The sequence below is a fragment of the Microcaecilia unicolor genome, chromosome 4 (assembly GCF_901765095.1).
Source record: "Microcaecilia unicolor chromosome 4, aMicUni1.1, whole genome shotgun sequence".
Classification (NCBI taxonomy): Eukaryota; Metazoa; Chordata; class Amphibia; order Gymnophiona; family Siphonopidae; genus Microcaecilia; species Microcaecilia unicolor.
Window position 1 is genome coordinate 91,520,995 of NC_044034.1, and position 22,536 is coordinate 91,543,530.

At 43.6% G+C, this 22,536-nt stretch overlaps 1 protein-coding gene across 1 annotated transcript in view; it reads left to right on the top strand.

Moving 5' to 3' along the window:
• The window catches only part of SPRYD7 (SPRY domain containing 7), a 46,808-nt gene that overhangs the window by 22,955 nt on the left and 1,317 nt on the right, over positions 1-22,536 (top strand). The window lies entirely within an intron of this gene.

Genomic DNA, 22,536 nt, shown 5'->3' on the forward strand with positions numbered 1-22,536 from the left:
TTTCCACTGCAGTCCCATGCACTTTTACATTGGTTGCCAGCGGCAGCAGTAGCATCATGAACAGGCAGCTTTCGGCCTGCCCTGTGTCTTCCCTCTACCATATCCCGCCACCTCTGATGCAGTTTTGTGTGAGTAGGGGTGGGCTAAAAACCGCCTGTTCATGCTGCCAGCAACCAAGGTAAAGTGTATAGGACTACCAGTGGAAAAAGGGAGGAGAGAAAGCTAGTGGTTGTCGGCCCTGCATCTGAGCAGGTTATGTCTATCTTTCAGAGTCAAAAGAATATTGATTTTAGATCTGTGCTGACCAGATAACGCAGTTTTTTCCAGGATAGAGACATAATGGTAAGCAAAAACATCTGCCAATTGAACCAGGGTACCCCCCCCCCCCCCACAGAGCCCACAAAGGCAGCAAAACACCATCTGGATGCAGCACATGTTCCAAACATGAGATCCCCAAACGCTCCCACCTGATAAGTCCTATTCTCAGTGCCAGGTTAAAAAAAAAAAAAATCAACATTCCCCTTAATGGGTAGGAGAGCAGAAATATGAGGAGACAGGCCTCAGTAGCCCTTAAGATCCTGCCACAATTTCCACAAGGGGCTTAACAAAGCACTGCCATGCAAACCAGAAGGCAGTGCCTTCCTAGATATCTGTAACAATGAAGTAAAATGCCAAAGGAAAAACAACTCAACTGGGGTTGGGGTATAATCTTCCAACCCCAGCAACAAATCCCCTAAGTGGTGAGTTAGATAGGCTTGACTATATTTACACAGATCTGGTAAGCCCAAACCGTTAACCTGCCAATTACCCAATAACATGTGAATCGAGATCTGTTTTTTTGGTACCCCTCCCCCACAACAGATATAAGAAAGATTTCAATAGATGGTACAAAAATGTCCTTCTTATGTTTCAACTTTTTTATTGAGATCAAAAATTCTCAGAATTACAATCTTCAGCAAGTATATACTGTCATATCTTCAAATTATACAACAACTCAACGTTCAGATCCATTCTCACATTTTAGCTTTCTTAACTTTCTCTATATCCCCCCTCCCCTCACCCCCACTTATACCTCATATAGATTCTCTACATAAACATCAAAACATTTACCCCCTATATTCATAATTTGTTAAGGATTAGGCTTCTCCCCTGATGTGATAACTTGGCTAAATAAGGATTCCAGAGCTTCAAAAATCGGGTTTTACGTTTAAATGAGCCTCTAACCTCTTGTGCTTCCCATGTAAGTACTTGATGTATTTGGTTACGCCAGTGCCAGAATTCTGGTGCGTCCGATGAAGTCCACTGTTGCATTATACATTTTCTTGCAATCAAACATAGCTTACGGCACAACAGCACCTCTCCTGCTCTGAGCCTCCCAAACGACCCCGGGCAATCAAGCACCACTTGAATAGATGTCCCCTGAACATGGCTTGACATCAAAAGGGAGAGGAAAGCTGCCACCCTCCTCCAAAAACATCTTATAACCGGACATTCCCAGAGCCCATGGTATAATGAATTATCAGCATCTTTACACTTCGGGCAGGTAGGTGTTTCAATTCCCCCCGCCTGAAATAGCTGGACCTGTGAAAAATAGGCTCTGTGAACAATTCTATATGCACATTCTCGGTATCCTGCCCCGCTAATTAATTGGGGAATGCCCTTAAGATGGGCTGCAATATCCCAGAAAGCAAGATCACATCCCACATCCAACTCCCATCTTCTCCGAAGCTGGGTCAGCTCCTTCCCGGGTGCCAAAGTCCAGATTTTCTTCTGTAGCTTGGATATGGCTGGCGCCTCCTCTGAAATTTCCGTTAATAAGTTCTGTATTTTCTCTCCCAATTTAAACTTAAGTGCTTCTTTGTCAAGAGAGTGAACATAGTGCTTCAGCTGACAGTAGGCAAAATTGTCACCCCAGCGAATTGATTCACGCGGAATCAAATTGTCCAGAGCTCTAGGCACCCCTGTCTGATCTACCACTGCTCCCAAGTTATGGAGACCCTGAGCCTCCCACCGCCTAAACACCGAATTCTCCTGTCCAGGTCTGAACATTGGGTTCCCCTTATCGTTAGAAGGTCTGATACCTCGGGTCACCTCCAATTGTTTTACCCAGGAATCTCCACGCTTCCCATACAGGGCTCAGCAATACTGATTTTCTCATCAACTGAGGCAAAGACTTGTTATCCCCCTGCAGTAATGACACCAGCTGATATGGTTTAAACAGCTGTTTTTCTATTTCCAGAGGTGTGTGGTAGTCCGAGGTATAGATCCAATCACGCACATGTCTCAAATTGCATGCAATGTTATAATATTTAATGTTGGACAAGCCTAATCCTCCCTGATTCCACCCCCCCAGTAATGATGACATCCGAACCTTTGCCGCCTTATATGCCCAACAGAACTTCATCACTATACGGTAGAACATCCTTATATCTTTCTGTAATAACTGCAAAGGCAGAGTTTGCATTACATATAACCACCTGGGGAGAATTACCATGCGAATTAGACATATGCGCCCTGATAATGACAATGTCAGTCCTTTCCAGGCTTCCAATTTTTGTTTTGTCTAACAGCCACTGCACATTTGTTCTATAAAGCACCTTTGTCCTTGGTGTTAAATAAATGCCCAGATAGCGGAATGAATCCTCCACCCATTTCAGTGGGAATTGTCCCCTCCATGTTCTACGAGTATCTGCTGTTATGGCCATCGCGTCCAACTTGTCGTAGTTCAATTTGAACCCAGAGTATGCCCCAAATTCTGAAAAAACTTCCAAAAGATCACCTAATGACTCCTGTGGGTTTGTTAACAATACCAACAAGTCATCAGCGAAAGCCGCTACCTTAAATTCCTGTTCTCCAAGCCGCACCCCCCTAATTGTGGAACATTGATTTATATCTCGGATTAATGGGTCCATATATAATGCAAAGAGTAAGGGCAACAGCGGACATCCCTGCCGAGTCCCTCTCTTAATTTCAAATTCCTCAGAATACATTCCATTCACCCACATCTTAGCTTTTGGTGATTCATACAATGCCGCTATCGCCCTCACAAACCATCCTTGGATCCCATATTTGTCCAAGGTAGAGAACAGAAAGGGCCACTCCACCCGATCGAATGCCTTTTCGGCATCGAAGCTAATCATAATAGATGATTCACCCCCAGCCTCCAGGCGTTCCAGGGATGCTAGAATACACCTAAGATTTCGTGCCACTGATCTTCCCTGAACAAACCCCACTTGAGCTTCATGAATAATGCATGGGAGGACACGTCGTAGCCTATTCGCCAATATCTTAGCAAATAATTTAACTTCTTGGTTGAGAAGCGAAATAGGTCTATACGAAGTTACTAAGGTGTGATCCCTTTTAGGTTTAGGCAAAACTATTATCTGGGCCAAGTTAAGATGTCCTGGCAAATGATCTTGGTCTACCCAGGCATTAAATGCGTGAGTTAAAGACGGTACTATCGAGTCTCCCAGCAGTTTGTAAAATTCTGCTTTAAACCCGTCTGGGCCCGGAGATTTACCCAATTTACTACACCCTATTGCCCAACTCACTTCATCACAACTTATAGGAGCATTCAGAATTTTTCGCTCTGTCGATTGAATTTTAGGGGTTGAGACATTGTCCAGGTAAAGCTCTTCGCTTAGACCTCTCTCTTCCCCCGCGCCATACAGTGATTGAAAATTTTTTTAAAAAACGTCTCTTATCTCTTTATCTGTGTGGAGTAGTTTCCCCCCCCTCATTCCTAATAGTTAAAATGTGTCTGGAAGAACGTTTAGACGCTATTAGCCTTGCCAGCATCTTACCACCTTTGTTTCCTTGCTTATAAAGTTGAAATTTATAATACATTTGTGATTTAACCGCCCGATCATGGAGTAAGGCATTCAGAGTTGTCTGGACTGTTATAATATCTTGTCTAATTTTGGGGGTTGGCTTTTTCCCAAATTGTTTTCGTAAGCTCAGTAAGTTTTTCTCCAAGCGTAAGATTTCTCTATCCCTGACTTTCTTATGATGACTTACATAACTTATAATGTCTCTTCGCAGTACTGCTTTTCCAGCTTCCCAAAATAGTACTGAATTATCTTTTACTCCTTCGTTGAAGTGTGAATATTCTCCCCATTTACTCACTAAGAACTCCTTGAACTTCCCAACATTATATAGGTAGCTAGGGAAAGACCAGCTTTTTTGCACCCCCTCCTGACTCCCCAAGTTCCAGGTCATCCAGACCGTCGCATGGTCTGAGATTATACAGGGGCCAATTTCAGCTTCTCCTACGTCTGAAAAGAGCTCTCTCGAGATTAACAGATAATCGATCCTGGAATGAGTACCATGAGCCCTGGACTGATGAGTGTATTCCTTTTCTAAAGGGTGTAGTACTCGCCAAACGTCTATAAGGTTAAGTATAGAACAGAGGTCTGGCAAGCCCCTCGATGTTTGTGTCCCTCGGCCCTGCACAGGATTAGACCTATCCAACTGCATATCCCAAGTCATGTTAAAATCACCCCCTAGCACCAACGGGACAGGGTCTACCTGGGTTAGTATTGATATTAGTTTCTTATAAAATTTGAGGTCAAGTTGATTAGGGGCATATATACTTCCTAGGTTCACCGGCTGTCTAGCTTTACAGAAAATAAAACGACCTTCTGGGTCTTTTATGATGTTCGTGAGTTGCATTGCCACCCCCTTTCGGATGAGAATTGCCACTCCTCCTCTACGTCCCACTGCCGCCGAAGATATGCATTCCCCTACCCACCATTTCGCCAACTTGGCATGTTCAATCTCTGACACATGTGTTTCTTGTAAAAATACTATATCAGCTCTGATTTGTTGTAAGTAATGCAGTATTTTTGATCTTTTTATGGGGGAGTGAATACCCCCCACATTCCATGTGATTATCTTAGTCATTGTTCCTTGCATTTAGTGTATATTGTCCACCAGATAGTTACCTTATTGTCTGAGAGGAGCCAGCCCAGCCTCTGACCCCCCTTGTGTAATCCAGTAGTTCTCTTCCAAGCCCACACATCATATTGAGTAATTATCCAAAGTAATTGAGCCCTCATCCTTAATGTTAATGCCCATCCACTTACTTCCCCTCCCTGAGACCCTCCCTTCCCTATCCCTCTCCCCTCTAGCCCACCTAATACCATCTTCCCAAACCCCTTCTTACCCCCAAGATCCCTCCCTAGGATCAAGTCACTTTAAACGCCGCCCCCTCAATCTCAAATCAGACCTATCAACATAAATGTTTTTAAAGTTTTATTAATATCCCTTATGATATCTTAGTTGTTTAACCCTACCCCCTTCCATTTCTCCAATTCCCTTCCACCTTAACATTCAACTTCTCTTTTTCCACTGAACCCCCATTTAAAATAACAAATAATAATAACCATATCAATCAAACATGAATTCTTTCAATCATATATATAGTCTACATAAGGAGAGGAATAATTCTTCTTATCACCAGTCCCCCCATGTCAGCAAGTTCTTGCTGTGGCTCTAAATTTCAACCATACTTCTTTATGCCTTCTGGTTGTAAGTCTCCACAGTTCAAATTCACAAAAAAAAAAAAAAAAAAAAAAGGAAATATACACAAAATCAAACCTTCTTCCTCGCTCTTATCGCATATGTCAGGTAGCTTATGTTTCCTTATTACTGCTTCAAATCAGTAACTCAGCGATTAGAATACAACTGCCACACAAACTGCTGTGCGTCTTCAACGGATGAGTAGGTGTTCGTTGATGATTGATAAGTGATCCGTAATTTTGCCGGGTACATCAATGCAAACTTAATTTTTCTTTTCACCAACTCAGCACAAATCGGCGAAAATAATTTCCTTTGCGCCGACACCCCCGCCGAATAGTCTTGGAAACATAGGATTTTTTGAGTTCCACAAATCAGCTCTTTCCCAGAGTGCAGAGCCTGTAATATCGCTGTTTTATGCGCGAAGTTGAGGATTTTGCAGATGACCACTCTGGGCCTTGTTGAATTCGCCTGCTTTATGCCCAACCGATGGGCCCGTTCGATTCTCAAGGGGCCCAGCTCCGTCGGCAGCTCCAGCTCCTTGTTCAGCCACGCCTCCAGGTATCTTTTCAAATCATGGTCTCCTTGGTTTTCTGGTATGCCTACCAGCCTTAAGTTATTTCTTCTGGATCTGTTCTCCAGATCCTCAATTTTATCAGCGTAAGAGTCCACCAGTTTTTGTAATTTCGTTTGAGCCTCCTCGACTTTCTCCATGCGGTCTTCCAGTTCGCCAGTCCGGCGCTGAAAGGTCGCCATATCTTCTCCAATCTGTGTGACATTATTATGGAGAGCTTCCAGCTTTGCTGTTAATGAGCCCAACTTTTTCTCCAATATTGTTTCCATGGCAGTGGTAACCTCTTCTACGATCTCGGCGGCCCATGCAGATCCTACCTGAGAGGCCGCTGGGCTCGCCGGGGCTGCCATCTTGTCGTCCGCCAATCTGCTTTTCTCTTTATCTTTGTGCAGATTTTTAGCCGCCATCGCGAAGAAGTATGGTGTTTAAAGTTGGGGCTTTGCCTCCTGTGGTGGTTCGCCGATTTTCTGGATAACTGCAGTCACTTTTTCGGAATATTCTATGCTGATTCGGCTATGAGGGAGCAGGAGCGAAGCAGTTAGCATCCGCTCCTCTGCATAGCGTCACGTGACTCCAAAAATGTCCTTCTTAAACTGCTTTAGAGGAAGCATCTGCAAAGTGTATAACCACCTAGGAAAATTCTATCATATTAAAAAGATGTACTCTGCCATGCAACCCAAGAGGTAGTCTCTGCGAACATGACAAGTGGAATCCAGCAAGTGGAAAATGTTAATACAATAAAGATCCAATATTTTCATAGTAAGTTGAATGCCTAAGTAATAAAAAGAAACATTCGCCCAATGCAAAGGGAATTGTCCCACCCAGCCATGCAAAACCAACACTGAAGAGGCTAGTGCCAGGAATTTCTGAAATTAAATCAAACTGGAAAAATCACCATACTCCACAAAGAACTCCATCAGAGTCTCAACCGAATGCTGGGGATTAGTAAGATGCTCCAATAAATTATCTGCAAATGCAGTAATTTTGAATTCTGAAGTTTTGAATTTCACCCCTGCTAGGTCCTGATCTGACAAAACATCCCTAATAAGAGGATGTAATGCCAAAACAAAAAATAATGGTGATAAAGGATATCTCTGTTGCATGCCTCGACAAACCGAAAAGGGCTGTGAAAAAAATCCCATTAATCCATGTTAAAGCCGTACACTGCATCCAAAAATACCCCCCCCCCCCCCCCGCAATACATAAGTACATAAGTAATGCCATACTGGGAAAGGACCAAGGGTCCATCGAGCCCAGCATCCTGTCCACGACAGCGGCCAATCCAGGCCAAGGGCACCTGGCAAGCTTCCCAAACGTACAAACATTCTATACATGTTATTCCTGGAATTGTGGGTTTTTCCCAAGTCCATTTAGTAGCGGTTTATGGACTTGTCCTTTAGGAAACCGTCCAACCCCTTTTTAAACTCTGCTAATCTAACCACCTTCACCACTTTCTCCGGCAACGAATTCCAGAGTTTAATTATACGTTGGGTGAAGAAAAAATTTCTCCGATTTGTTTTAAATTTACTACACTGTAGTTTCATCGCATGCTTCCTAGTCCTAGTATTTTTGGAAAGCGTGAACAGACGCTTCACATCCACCTGTTCCACTCCACTCATTATTTTATATGCCTCTATCATGTCTCCCCTCAGCCGTCTCTTCTCCAAGCTCAATAGCCCTAGCCTCCTTAATCTTTCTTCATAGGGAAGTCGTCCCATCCCCGCTATTATTTTAGTCGCCCTTCTCTGCACCTTTTCCAATTCTACTATATGTTTCTTGAGATGCGGCGACCAGAATTGAACACAATACTCACGGTGCAGTCGCACCATAGAGCGATACAACGGCATTATAACATCCTCACACCTGTTTTCCATACCTTTCCTAATAATACCCAACATTCTATTCGCTTTCCTAGCCGCAGAAGGTTTCAGTGTATTATCGACGACGACACCCAGATCCCTTTCTTGGTCCATAACTCCTAACGTGGAACCTTGCATGACGTAGCTATAATTCGGGTTCTTTTTTCCCACATGCATCACCTTGCACTTGCTCACATTAAACGTCATCTGCCATTTAGCCGCCCAGTCTCCCAGTCTCGTACGGTCCTTTTGTAATTTTTCACAATCCTGTCGCGATTTATCAACTTTGAATAACTTTGTGTCATCAGCAAATTTAATTACCTCGCTAGTTACTCCCATCTCTAAATCATTTATAAATATATTAAAAAGCAGCGGTCCTAGCACAGACCCCTGAGGAACCCCACTAACTACCCTTCTCCATTGTGAATACTGCCCATTTAACCCCACTCTCTGTTTCCTATCCTTCAACCAGTTTTTAATCCACAATAGGACATTTCCTCCTATCCCATGACCCTCCAATTTCCTCTGTAGCCTTTCATGAGGTACCTTGTCAAACGCCTTTTGGAAATCCAGATACACAATATCAACCGGTTCCCCTTTGTCCACATGTTTGTTTACTCCTTCAAAGAATTGAAGTAAATTGGTCAGGCAAGATTTCCCCACACAAAAGCCGTGCTGACTCGGTCTCAGTAATCCATGTCCTCGGATGTGCTCTGTAATTTTGTTTTTAATAATAGCCTCTACCATTTTCCTGGCACTGACGTCAGACTCACCGGTCTATAATTTCCCGGATCTCCCCTGGAGCCTTTTTTAATACCTTAAACTGGGCCAGGCATCTTAATTGCACTGTCCTGAAGGGCCAGGGCCAGCTCACCTTCTGTAACAGGAGTGCTGAGGAGCAGCTCCTGCGATCGAGAGATTTTTGTGGCAGCTGAAGGTTAAGATATAAAGAGCCTTCCAAGGTATCCTCAGTCAGCGGAGCATATAGAATTTCATAAAAATGCATTAAAATATTGTTAATCTCCAAATTGGAAGGCATTTTCCTCCCTGTGCCATCAACCAACTGCAGGATCCCTCGTAGGGCCATATGTAGTCCTGACCAAATGAGTAATTTGACACATTTGCTACCATGTACAGAAAGTTGATATTTATAATATGATAGAGATTTGATGGCCCATTGATGAAGCAACATAAAGTGTTGTTTTGGCATCGGCTGTTTTCTGAATACATAGAGAAATCCTAGCCTGAACCACTTTTTTCAAGATTCAAAATTTCTTCCTTGCATTTTCTTTCGCTGGGTCTTGAGCAATCAAATGAATTTGAATATTTAAGGACTTCCTAAACAATGTAAGAACCCAGTTTTCCTGTGAGAAGCAGGAGACTCAACTATGTAGCCCACCCACCATTTCTAAAAAATTTTATGTTCTTCCGAGGAAAGGTGGGTTTCCTGTAGTAACGCAATGGTGTCTATTTAGGAATTGCAACATTTTATTTCTTTTGATAGGTGAAGTTGCCCCTCCTACATTCCAAGATAAGAGTTTAACCAAATTGCTTATGCATATGATTAAAAAATGGGGTTATCCTTTAACCAAATAAAGTGAGAGGGTACTCCCACCCTGAAGTGGGACCAGTACTGTTACCAAGGGTATGTTGTGTCTGGCATATCCATACAAGAATACAGAAGAATATCCAGAGAAAAAAAAGTAAGCACAGAAAAGGAAACTTAAATCCCCATCCATCTGGCTGACCACAAAACTTATAAAATATGACTGACTAATGAAAAAAAAGAAAGAAAAGAACCCCCCCGCCCTTGTCGAGACCAATTTGGATTGTCCTAACATTTAGGACAGAGGTCTGTGCAAGAACTCTCCCACCCCTATGCCTCCTGTACTTGCAAGATCTAACCAGAGCAGAGTGTATCAATCAAAAAACATACAGAAACAGGGCATAAATAAGTCATAAACTTCTGAAGAAAGGGTTGCACCAGAATGCAAATATCAAATTAGGAACTGGAGGATATTAAACTAGACCAATAAAAGAAGAAAAACGTTCTAGCAAAGGTCACTCTCCAACAAGATTTCAGAGCTTCTCCACAAAGAACCACAAGGAGCCCCAGCGCTGTCCAATCCAAAAAGGGGTCACCAGGTGTCCAGCAGCATCAAACACACAAAAGTCCAGTCAACCGTGTTACCATAAAAGTAACCCAAAAATGGCCAAGGAGCCGCCGACTGCCGAGAAGATGAGCTGTCGTAGCACTGGGCAGTATCCTGTGAGCACAGAATTGGGAAGTCAAGTAAGCTCCATGGAAGAGCTAAAGGAGCCAAGATGTCCAAAAGAAGTTGAAAAGAAAATAAGTCACCAGCTCTAAGCAGATCACCCATCATAAGAGGAAATGAATCCAGAAGATTGCCAGCAATTGGAGATTCTCTCCCAATACCTCAAAGCTCAACAAAGGAGCGTTCCAGTAAAAGGGAAACTCTCTGTAGAGACAGGACTGAAAATCACTGTGTGTTGTCAGAAATGTCCAGCAGACTCCCGACAGCCGTTCAGCAAATTGTAAGGCTTCTGTGGCCTGGGCAATAATATGAGTTTTACCATTGAGCTTAACCCAAAGTTTCGCTAGGTACATCAGCGTAGATGACACTTTTTTTTTTTTTTTTTTTTGGTGTAGCAGGGAACAAGCAGGAACAAATTCCTTTCAGCAGGCTGCTACCACTGCAGAAAAGTCCTAGAAACATAAAACTTTAGTATTGTCTTACATCAACTGGCTCGCCATACATATTGCCCATAATATCGCTTGTTTATGCACATAGTTGAGCACTTTGAAAATAACTGTCGTGGATGTTTATCCAATTTCTTCACTGGACCCAACCAATTCTCAGCAGGCCTGCTGTCAATGTAAGCTTCTACTCCTGTGACAGCCATTTTTCTAGGAACCCCCTGAATTCTGAATCTTTACGCAGAGAATCCTACGAGTCTGAGGTTGCATCGCTGAAAGAGGTTGTCTAAATTGTTTACCTCTTCTTCTAACTTCTCCAATTTAGTTTGCAAACTCAGCTGTTCAGATACCTGTTGTTGAAGTTTGTCCTCTACGTCCAAAAGGCGCTGTTGGTATTGTACAAAATCAATTTGAAGTTGTTCTGTACGGGCATCCCACAGAGCCCAGCTTAGCAGAAATCTCCCGGAGTTGCAATTCAGTTGAGGAGACCAAAACTGCCTTTAACTCCGACATGATTTCTGTGACCCACATGGAACTGATTGAACTGGGTCCAGCCGCCTCTTCCTCTGCCATTTTGGCCTCCCTGGTCTTTGCGTGGTTGCATTCTTTTTTAGGTATTTTTTAAGACATCTGTGCCGGTAAGCACACACTGCATGGTCCACCGGAATGTAGACGCTGGGCCCCATCAGGTACTGGAACACATAAGTGTCTTTTTCCTTGTCCAGACTGGAAAATTGGGTTGAGCTCAGATTCTGAAGGGATAACTTAACCGTATCACAACAGGGAATTGGTGGCAAGTTTTCCTCTTGATCCTTTCATCTGAGAAGGAATCCTTCCCACATCTTGAAAGTATGGAAGGCTCTTTTATTTAGAGCCTAATCTAATAAGTTCCCCACACTTCATGGACAATGAATGGGAGAAAAGCCTTAGTAAATCAAGTCTTTAGTTAGATTTTAGAAAGGACTTCAGAGCGGGGTTTTTTTTGTGTGTGTGTGACTGTCCACTTTCCTCACTATTATGTTTGTGGCCATCTATATTTAAATGTTTTTGATACTGTTAACTGTAGGTGGGAAGAAAATTTTTAAAAATTCATAGAGCATCTGCTTTTGACAAGCTTTAGCTTCATCAGTCTAGTGATTTAGTCTGTTCTCCAGCTTGTCTGGACCACATTTCTAAGAAACAAAACCAGATGAGATGATTGGTTGTTCTTGTCCAATAACTTTTTCTATTTTGGATTACCAGGCTTTAATGATTAACTCTTTGGCCCATGGAATGGCATGAAGGAATTTGCAGGATTTTCTCCTTACTTTAGATGCAAAAAATATTACTGCTGTATAGCTTACTACTACTACATATCATTTCTATAGCGCTACTAGACTTACGCAGCGCTTGTGATTTGGCAAATGCATTGTGACTAAAATCACTACCTGTACAGACCCATGGTTGCACGTTTTGTCTCCAGCCTGATTTGACACTGGCTTCTATGACTTGGCAGGAGTTTTGAAAGAAAATATAGAGGAGAACTTGGCAAGAAAAGAAAGGCACAACTTGGTCATCTGTTTCTGTTGTGAAGTTCAGTGGGATGATTTACCAGAAGAATTCTTTATTTCAAGATAAGCCTTTCCAGCAGCAGATTGCTGGCCACCAAAAGAAGATTAAAGGGTTTCAAACCCTATACTTCCCATCCAATTGGTATCAGAGTTAGGTCTTTAAACTGTGTTTGTAGATCTTACCAGAATCATGGAGTGGATGGAGCTGGAGCCTGCATTTTCACTACCTGTACTGAGTTTCTGATGGCTAGATGCTAAAGTTCCTCCAGGACCACAGTGTCACGTCTGTGGCCGTGACCACCCTCAGACTTACCCTGTTTCTGGGAGTCAGTGGCTGTGCTGGCTTCTGCTTGTCTCTGTGTCTGTCTCTGTCTTAGTTTCTCTCTGGCTCTGTGTGCTGATTGCCTTCTGGACCTCACCTGTGTGGGCTATGCCTCTTCCAAGATGGCTGCCGCCTCCTCTATGCCAGTATCCAATATGGCTCCTGCTTGTCCTTCCTGTGGGCTCACTTCCTCTGTGTGTCAAGCCTCTGTTTGGAGGCAAGGAACTTCCTGCTGGTGGTGACTCATCAGTGAGTTCCTTTATAAGGAAGGCCTGTGCGTGCAGTCAGGGCCTTCGTATGGTGTCATTATCATGCCCAGAGGCCGACAGGTTAGTTAGTGTGTTGCTGCGCTGCTTCTAAGCCTGTCTTCTGTGTGGGCTTTTTGCCCTTCTGTGTGGGCGTTCCCTTCTGTTTAGTACCTGTGGGCTTCTTGCCCTTCTGTGTGGGCGTGCCCTTCTGTTTAGTACCTGTGGGCTTCTTGCCCTTCTGTGTGGGCGTGCCCTTCTGCTTAGTACCTGTGGGCTTCTTGCCCTTCTGTGTGGGCTTGCCCTTCTGCTTAGTACCTGTGGGCTTCTTGCCCTTCTGTGTGGGCTAGTGCCCTTTGGTTCCCAGTACATGTGGGCTGCTTGCCCTTCTGCATGGGCTGCTAGCCTTCTGCCTTTAGTCTGTGTTTGCAGCCTGACCTACTCCTTGCTTGTATATTCTGTGTGCACATCCTGAACCTTGTATATCCTGTGTGCACATCCTGGCTGCTATCCTCCTGCCTTTAGTCTGTGTTTGGAGCCTGCTGTTCAGCCCTGGTTTCCCCGTCTGTGTTTGCAGCCGGCCCTACTCCCTGCTTGTATATCCTGTTTGCACATCCTGGTCCTTGCTTGTTCATCCCGAGTCCTGGTTTTGGCTAGCTAGTGTTATCCGGCTTTCCGCTCTGCCTAGCTGCCATCTTCCCTGTGTGCACATCCTGATCCTTGTATATCCTGGGTGCACATCCTGGTCTTTGCTTGTTGGTCCTGAGTCCTGGTTTTGGCTAGCTAGTGTTATCCGGCTTTCCGCTCTGCCTAGCTACCTTCTGTCCCTTGTGTCTACCTTGTACCTTGCTTGTATATCCGGTGTGCTTATCCGGATCCCTGCTTATGTATCCTGATTCGTGTATCTGTCTAGCTAGCGTGTATCTTCTGTGGGATTTACCCTGTTACCTGCCTCGACCTAGCTAGTGGGTTTGCCCTGTGGGTATTCCCTGTCTCCCCTTCCTTGCTTGTATGTCTGCCCTAGTCCCTGCTCCTGATAAGCTTCTATCTGTCTAGTCTGTCTGGTGTGCCTGGCTTAGCGGCTGCGTGCAGTGCTTAGTGCAGTCTAGTATTGTTCCCCTGTGTTTCCTAGACCCAAGGTGGGTCCTCTGGATCTTCAGTTCCGGCCTTGCCCTACAAGTCCTGTCGGCCGCCCGCACGCTAGAGCTCAACTCTAGCGGAAAGGTGGCTAAGTACAGGTGAAGCGGTTCCTGTTCTGCCGGTTCAGTTGCCTACTTCCAGTCCAGAGTTCCGGTCCGGTCATTGCGGACGTCCAGTTCCAAGACAGTCTTGCCTGCCTCTGCCGCTCCGCGGCAGGGGCCCAAGGACTCACAATTCCCAGTGCTGCCTTGAGGACCTGACAATATGCCAAGGTCCTCGAGAACGCGACACACAGAATATTTTGAAAATTCCCCTTCACCCCTATTCTTTTAAACAGCTTAACTAAGCTGAAATGTCTGGCCTGTAAGGTAGATGTTAGGTGGTAGTCTCTTCACGTTACACCAAGCCTTAAGTAGCACACACCCAAAGTTCTTATATTAGTGACAGAATTGAATTTAACCATGCAAATATATGCATAGCTGCTCTTTAAGTCATGAAAGAGTTTGTATTATCCTGTTTCTTTTGAGCCAAGCCACTATCCTGCTTATTTTTGAAGGAGATTGCCGGCCATCTTCTGACACAAATCGGGAGATGGCCGGCGATCTCCTGAACCCGGCCAAATTGGTGTAATCGAAAGATGATTTTGGCTGACGCCAACTGCTTTCCGTCGCGGAGCCGGCCAAACTTCAAGGGGGCGTGTTGGTAGGGTAGCGAAGGCGGGATGGGGGCATGGTCAGGAGATGGCCGGCTTTGCCCGATAATGGAAAAAAGAAAGTCCTCAGCTCGAAACCTTGGGGTCATCTTTGACTCTTCTCTCTCCTTCTCTGCTCATATTCAGCAGATCACCAAGACCTGTTGTTTCTTTCTTTACAACATCCGTAAAATCCGCCCCTTTCTTTCCGAGCACTCTAACAAAACCCTCATCCACACCCTTGTCACCTCTCGTTTAGACTACTGCAATTTGCTTCTTGCTGGCCTTTCACTTAGTAACCTCTCCCCTCTCCAATCGGTTCAAAACTCTGCTGCCCGTCTCGTCCTCCGCCAGGGTCGCTTTACTCATACTACCCCTCTTCTCAAGTCGCTTCACTGGCTCCCTATCCGTTTTCGCATCCTGTTCAAACTTCTTCTACTAACCTATAAATGTACTCACTCTGCTGCTCCCCAGTATCTCTCCACACTCGTCCTTCCCTACATCCCTTCCCGTGACCTCCGCTCCATGGATAAATCCTTCTTATCTGTTCCCTTCTCCACTACTGCCAACTCCAGACTTCGCGCCTTCTGTCTCGCTGCACCCTACGCCTGGAATAAACTTCCTGAGCCCCTACTTCTTGCCCCCATCCTTGGCCACCTTTAAATCTAGACTGAAAGCCCACCTCTTTAACATGGCTTTTGACTCGTAACCACTTGCCTCCACCTACCCTCCTCTCCTCCTTCCTGTACACATTAATTGATTTGATTTGCTTACTTTATTTTTTGTCTATTAGATTGTAAGCTCTTTGAGCAGGGACTGTCTTTCTTCTATGTTTGTGCAGCGCTGCGTACGCCTTGTAGCACTATAGAAATGCTAAATAGTAGTAGTAGTAATAAATGAACTCAGTGACATATCACCCGAGGTTGATCATTTCATGAATAACTGGGACGAAACAAATGAAAATATGTTAAACAAAATAACGCCACTTAAAACAAAAACAAAAAAACAACCATGTCCCTGGTGTAATGACAAACTACTACACATGAAGAAACTATGCATGAAACTAGAAAGAGCATGGGCCAAAAACAAAACAGACACAAACAAAACCATATGGAGAAAGCCATAAGAACATATAACAGCATAAAGAATGCAAAAGCAGACCACTATAGCACATATACGAACTTCAACCAAAACAATATGAAAAAAATATTTGAACTCATGAATAAATTACTGAAAACCAGAACATAATGGCGACAACTGAAACACCACCAACTGCAGGTGAACTTGCACAATACTTCAAAAACAAAATAGCAAACACAATATGAAACCTTGCGAAACCAAAACTAAGCATCACAGACTACCTACTAGACTACAAAACAAACAGCCACACTGCGGCAGACAAAACATGGACCAGTTTCAAATCACCCCAGACACAGTAAAGGCACTACTGACAAAATATGCACATGTACATACTGCCTACTAGACAAATGCCCCAAATACATGATGAAAAACCCACCGGATAGGTTCATCAAACACTTCACCAAACACATCACTTACATGTTTGAAAGAGGTCAATTCCCAAAAGACAAAAAAACAAAACAAAAACATAGTACACACACCTATCCCCAAAAACACAACCAGCAAGGTCAAACTACAGACCAGTGGCCTCAATACCACTGCTGACCAAAATGATGGAAGGCCTAGTAGCACAGTAACTAATGGAATACCTAACGAAATTCTTTATACCTCTGTCATAACCACTCTGATAATGACATTCAGAAGCTTAATATGCCAAGGACAAAACGTACTACAGCTACAACTTGACATGTCAAGTGTGTTCGACTTAGTAGACCACAACATACTAACTGCTTGACAATATAGGAATCAGCAGCAAAGTAGTTCAATGGCATCCTAAAGACCAGATCTTATATTGTAAAAATGTCCAACCAAACATCAGCTGCATGGATCTCTGAGTGCAGTGTACCACAGGGATCACCAATATCACCGACACTGTTCACCGTAATGATGACGCTACTTGGGGAAAAAACTGGAACAAATGGGCTTCAACCCATTTATATATGCAGGTGATGTCACCATCTTCATACCTTTTCAAAGCAACATCACAAACATACAAGCCAAAACTTTTAAAAAGGCTTGGGACTGTATGGAAGAATGGGCAGCAACTTTCAAACTCAAATTAAACGGGCAAAACCAAATTCTTGGTACTATCCAGCCCACACAACCTCATATCTTATCAAAAATTGACAATCAACCAACAAACATACCACATCGAAACACAACTAAAAATACTTGGAATCATTCTCGACATATGTCTAACCCTTGACAATCAAATAGCAGCAGTAATATCAAAATGCTTCAAAACACCGTGGAAACTAAGAATGATAAGAGACTATTTCCCCAGACAATCCTTCTGAATACTGGTCCAAGCAACAATACTATCACAACTAGATTACTGCAACACGGCATACATAGGATGCAAGGAAATCACACTGAAATCACTACAAACAGTCCAAAACACAGCAGCATGACTGATACTCAAGAAATCAAAATATGAAAGGGCAACCCCACTGCTTGAAACACTACATTGGCTACCTCTCAATGCAAGACTACTTTTCAAAGGGAGTACCCTAATTTTCAAGATACTATTTGGAATGGCACCTGAATATGTGTTTGGCTTAATCAAACTGTCCGCAAAAAATGCAAACCCAGAAGGCAGAAACTACCTATTCTTACACCTTCCCAACTGCAAAAACAGTATCTACAGAACCATCCACACAGCAGGCTTCAGCTACCTGGGTTCCAAATGGTGGAACTCAATACCAAAAATCATAAGAAACATTACAAATCTCCTTCAATTCAGAAAAGAAATTAAAACCTAACTCTTTAAAAAATTCTACAACTAAACACAGAATGATCACTACATTCCACTCCAAATCGACTTCATATCAATCCATATGAAAAATCACCAGACCGCTACAACCAAATACAAAAACTACTTTCCATTTGATTAAACTCTCCAAAAACTCTTTGAATAGCAACATAAACTATGAATTCCCTCCCACACTGGATAACCCTATAGTATCTTCACCAATTAAATGTAAATTGTAAGCCACTTTGAACAGAAACTTGTTTAGCTTGCCATTAAGATTTACATGCACAACTTGCAAAGCGTATTCTGTAACGTAGTGCGCCTAAATTCTAAGTCACAAAGTTGAAAAGGAGGCATGGGCTCGTTATAGAATACACCCGCTCTGCACCTACTTTAGGCGTCGTGATTTACACCAAAGAAAATATGGTGTAAATGGCCTAAACAAAATTTGGTTGTGTGAAGAGGCGCTCAGCATAATTCTATATACCACATGGAAATTTAAGCCTATCCTATAAAATGTAGGTGCACTAAAGAGAATACACCTAGGCATTATCTTTTTTTCTGCGTTGAATTTTCAAGTGCCATATATAAGAATCTAGCCCTTAATGAATATTCCCTACAGTTTACAGTTTAGTCAAGACAGGATCCAGTGAAAATGAGGACAGAATGATTCAATGGAGGATTCTGATTATCATCAAATGCAATGTTGGGATATAAGTATTTAAGGAGAACTCTGTTTTTGGATGTTACTGATTGGCCTAGTGAGGAATAGAATACATATCAGACTGCTATTAAAAAAAAAAAAAAATTTTTTTTAAAGGCTTTCCCCAGTTACAGCAGAGCAGTGGCGTAGCCAGACCTGACATTTTGGGTGGGCAATATATATGTAAATATGAGTAGTGTTTCTTGGGATATATACAGAACATAGCTAGAATGTTTCCTCTTAAGCTTTTCATAGGAAAAATGTATTAAAATTCTGGTAGTACCTTAAAAATAGCAACACAAAATCCCTTCACTGCCAGGTACTGGCACAGGCAGCTCCTTGTGACTCTGGGCAAGTCACTTAACCCTCCATTGCCCCATGTAAGCTGCACTGAGCCTGCCATGAGTGGGAAAGCGCGGGGTACAAATGTAACCAAAAAGAAAAAAAAGTTAATACTAGATCCTGCAAAGAAGCTTCTTAGAGCTTATGTTGCAAACATTAACACCAATTCTGAACACGAATATAGTACGACACTGATTATCCGAATGACGATCATCCGGATATCTAATTATCCAGACTGTCATCACCTGCCAGTCTCCATTTCCCCCAGATAGTTGAAAAATTAAAATTGCTCATCAGAAGGATGCGGAACTGTCTGGAGTTGGATAGAAAAGTCCCTGCGAAGCTCCACTGTATCGCAAGTGCCTGCATGCCATGTGTGGTCATATTTACGTGCTTGCATATCAATAAGGCTCATGCTACTCAGTGGAGCTTTGCGGGGCCTTTTTGCTATTCAGCTCCAGGCATTGCTCTACCCTTCTGGTTTTCCAGTCATCCAGATTTACAATTATCTTGACCACCCCCTGCAGAGGATAATCCGGATAATTGGCGTCGCACTGTACCAATAATTACCATTTTAAAAAGGCAGCAATGAATATACACATCCCATTGGAAAAGCTAGACAGGTCAGACTCCTAGAATCCCACACAAACCATATGCCAGCAGAATCTCTCACCAGCCTTGGTTACAGGAAGAACACAGACCTCCCCTCATCAATTAAAGAATAAAGGATTAAAAACTGTCCTGTAGTCCTTCCGTTCTCTACCCCCCCCTCCATCTCTGTAGCCCGGCATCAGCCCTTCACTTCTCTATCCTACCCTTCCCCCCCCCCCCCCCCCCCACCGAAAAAAATCCATCCCTATAGTCCGGCATCAGCCCTTCCATTCTCTAGCCTATCCGCCCCCCCCCCAATCCATCCCTGTAGCCCAGCATCAGCCCTTCCCTTCCCTAGCATTCTTCCTGTAACTAGGCATCAGCCCTACCCCCACCCCTTCCTATAGCCTAATGTCAGCCCTCTCCTACTCCTTACCCATCCCCCATAGTCTGGCATCTCCCCTGCCCTTCCCAATCTTCCTCTCCCCCACCCTGATGCACACCAGCATTAAATATAAAATGTTTTTTTTTTAATGTCATGGGTACTGTAGAGCCCACCCCCACACAGAAACCCACCCACATTAAATATAAAACTTTTTTTTTTTTTTTTTTACCTGGGCACTGAGCCAATCTCCACCCAGAAACCTATCAACATTAAAATTTGTTGTTGGTGGGTTTGCGGGTGGAGGTGGGCTCTGCAATGCCTAGGAGAAAAAAAGATATATTCAATGATTTTTTTTTCCCTAGGAAGCAAAGAGTTCACCCCCACCCAGAAGCCCACCATCAGCATTACATTGTACATAATATTTCAGACATTTATTTTACCTGGGCAGCTGGGCTTGAGTTTCCCAAATTTTTATGCACACCATGAACTCGGTGTGCACATGGTGGCAGGTTACAGACAGGACAGAAACCTAAATTCCACTGCAGATTCAAAGCATCCTGAAAATGAAATTGTACTGTATATGGACATTCCAATCACACCAACTGGTGACTTCCACTGCAGTGCACACTCCCATTAATATTCCATGTTTGTACACTTAAATTCGTGTAGCAGACAGAGTCTCTTCCACTAAATGTCACCCTATGGAGACAGCCTGGTCTCTCTGATCTTTTGAGAGTTTGTTTTTGCTTTAGAACATCTCTAGTCTTCTGTTTCTACAAGTGCTACCAGATTACACCATCGGTTTGCTCACAGGAACAATAATCCCTTTTCTCAGCACCTACAACGACCAGACTACACCTTCATAAGAAGAGTGACATTTATAAGGAAACTAGTAAAAAAGCCCCGTTTCTGATGCAAATGAAACAGGGGCTAGCAATGTTTTCTTCTGTGTGCATGTGGGGAGTGTGTGTGTCCTTGCCCTCTGGCTTCTCTCCCCTCCCCACTCTGAGTCCTTCACTGTTACAGAGCCAGCGATTTGATTTCGTGCTCTGCTGTTTTCCTTCACTGACTGTGTTACAGAGAGGGCGGGGCAGACACTCATAGGGAAACCGGATATCTCGCCCCCTTCACACTTCCGGCTGGAGGCTTCATAGAACGTTGGTGTTGCCTTTTATATAGAGAGATAATACACAGGCCCAGCTTTGTCTTACATGATTGGTGCAGGGCTGAGGATACACAAGTCGTGGTACGAGATACTGTAGGAGTGTCACAGCTGGGAAAAAGAAACTCAATTGGAAGTGAGGTGACAGGTCAGAGCACTGCAGATCGTGCTTCATGTGCTGCTAGCACCTATGCCAACCCGCACAGAAGGTGTTTTCTCCACAGCAGAGCAATGAAGCAAAAACAACAGTGGATCCAAAAAAAACCTCTCAGATGGTGTCTTCTTAAACAAGTTCTTTATTGTAAAGTGAATAAAAATGAATAAAAACAACAGCCCGACACGAAATCGTGTTTCGGCCGTATAGGCCTGCGTCAGGGGTCTATTTCCTTCCAATCAAGAAAGAAATATGTAGATAAAATTAGCTGAACAAATTTCTGCAAATTGAAATGCTTGTCTGCCTCTGTCCAAGTCATCAATAAGCACAGAACTAATGGTACAATAAACACCAGTGAGCAGGAATTAGGCACCATATTCCAAACGCATAGGTTTTCTTTAGGTCTGATATAAGTAGTTAACACATGGAAACTAGATATACAGACTTATATACCGTGCTCGCCAGCCCGTCTCATGCTGCCGCCTTCTTCCCGCAACCACCGCTCGCGCTCCCACCGTCTCCTTCTCTCTCTCTCTCTCCGTGGTGCCTAATTCCTGCTCACTGGTGTTTATTGTACCATTAGTTCTGTGCTTATTGATGACTTGGACAGAGGCAGACAAGCATTTCAATTTGCAGAAATTTGTTCAGCTAATTTTATCTACATATTTCTTTCTTGATTGGAAGGAAATAGACCCCTGACGCAGGCCTATACTGCTAGCACCTATGCCTGCCCTGTTTGTGGCCGTGGTGGGAGTAGAGGGCTCAACTCAGCTGAAGGCTGATTGAGAATAACTTCTTCAGCTACCAATGGCATGGTGGAGGAGACAGGGCCAGCCGAGCTGCAGCAGTGATGGCAGATTTTTCAATGCATGCCATGGGGCATGGGGGGAGAGGCAAACCAGGCGCTCTGATACCAATGGTCAGAGTGAGAACACAATACAGCAGTGGTGCTACATCGACCGACTTCCGTTCCCAACCCAGACCCTCACTAAAAAAAAATTAAGCAAGTTACTTACCCCACAGGTAGGAGGAGAGCTTCTGTTTTTCCGGCCTAAATGGATGTGGCTGAGCTGCAGCAGAACTAAAAGGCCACTGCAGCCTAACTGGCGCCTAAACGATCCTCCCGATTGGGGGATCAGGAGAAACAGGGTAGGCCTGGACCCATCCGTAGCTACAAAGTAACTGATATTTAGGGATTTGGATTACAAAAGGGATTTTAATTATTCCTTCTATTGTAAAAACAGTAGGAAGGCATTAGACCAGGTGGGATTGATTGGGGTAGCGTTCGTGTGAGAGGCCCAACTCCTACCATCCTCCTCTTATTTATCTCTCTTTCTTTATCTCAGCTTTAAAATAATCTACATCATGCACAGAAACCCTAGTTAAATCCTGTTGATTCTATTCTGCTTGCTTATCTTTAGGGAAAAGGTAATTCTTAAATGCTGATTTAATACTTCTGTCTGCTTGTGTGTTAAGACCAGTCTTTCTTATGTGTGTGTGTCTGCATGTTTAAACACAGTTTGCCAGTATTTTTCTTTCTTTCTTGTAAGGACATTTTTATTTTGGTGCTGACCTTGGGTTTGTTGATAGGATGCTCATTTCTTGAAAGTGACATAGGATTGCTGGAAGACCACCAGAACCCTCCTAGGGTGTATACACTCCTTGCCCCACTGCCAATGTGAGGGACTTTCC